This window comes from Vombatus ursinus, unplaced genomic scaffold (genome assembly GCF_900497805.2).
Source record: "Vombatus ursinus unplaced genomic scaffold, bare-nosed wombat genome assembly UNPS02014926.1, whole genome shotgun sequence".
Taxonomy (NCBI): domain Eukaryota; kingdom Metazoa; phylum Chordata; class Mammalia; order Diprotodontia; family Vombatidae; genus Vombatus; species Vombatus ursinus.
This window is the reverse complement of record NW_020954704.1, coordinates 5,786,668-5,788,063: the sequence shown is the minus strand read 5'-3', so window position 1 is coordinate 5,788,063 and position 1,396 is coordinate 5,786,668.

Here is a 1,396-nt window from a genome sequence, read left to right as displayed (position 1 = left end):
AGAAATAGGAAAGATGTCTTATTATTTATTTTATACCATTTTTTTAAACTTTTTAAAAAAATTTAACATCTGTTTCCTTCCCTCTTCTTCCCCTTTCTTTCATTATGATTTTTAAATACTTGAATAAGAAAAGCTCAGGAGAAAGTTGTCATTGACTAATGGTTTGGGTGGCAACTAGGTGGCTGAGTGGGCAGCATGCTAGGCCTGCAGTCAAGAAGACCTGAGTTCAAAGACAGCCCTAGACCCTTATTGCATGTGACCAGTCTATTAGCTTTTATTTGCCTTGTTGTTTGTCCTTCATGTTGAAGAAGACCAATGACATCATGGGGTGTATCTTAACTAGTTTATAAATTGAATTTTAGTGAGGCAGAGTTGTACAAAGTTGTCTGCCTCACTCTCTTCTTCCTGAGTCATCAAAATCCAGTGGCAAGACAAAAGTCAAGATGACTGGCAATGATCCAGGATGCAAAGGATGACCTTGGCATGTTCTATGCCTGACCAAGCTCTAAGCATTCACAGTACCTGCTTCAGCTGCCTTTGTGGTCCTTGGAACAAATGTCCTCATTTGCCCATTTCACTGGGGGAAGTCTTTGCATGCTTGGAGCGGACCTTCCTCCCATTCACTGACAGATTTGTGACCCTTTAATTACCCTCATCCTGATTCAGCCCATCTGAAGGGATGGTTTACCAGGGTGTGGGTGCTTTACCAGGGTGTCTTCTAGTCTTGGAGCCACAGGTAAGAGTTGGGTGAATCAGGTGGACAAGAAGCCCTGAAAAGGACTGGCAAGCTCTCACACCAGAGGTGCTAGTCTTCCTGAACACCCCATATACTCGTCTACCCCACTGGAGAAGGAAATGGCAAACAATTCCAGTATCTTTGCCAAGAAAACCCCAAGCACAGCCTGGTCTATGGGTCATGAAGGGTCAGATATGACTAAACAACAATGGTTTGGGCAACCTTGTGGAAAGCTGATGATGACCATGAATAAGATGACCATCTTGGGGATATGGTTATTCACATGCTCATTTGAATGATCCTTCCACTCTCTCTGGGAAGATGACTTCTGTTAACTAGATCAACTTTGACCCCTTAGAGCCTAAAATCATTTAGTTCCCAAGGGCATACTTTTTGTGTGATATGTAATAGTTGCACCATTTTATTTTTTGACATCCTCCTCTTCCTGCCCCAGTAGAGCCTGGAAACTATATACTTCCCCCTGGTAGTTGCTGTTGCTCTCTGTGTTCCACATTACTTTTAATGGAGGCAATTATTAAAGAAATAGAAATAAGAGGATGAAAAAGAATAGCAGTATTTGAAGGCATGTTCCAAAGGAATGTAGGCAGATGCTCCATTAAGCAGAAAAGCATGAATTCTAGCAGAAAGAGCTGAGAGGAA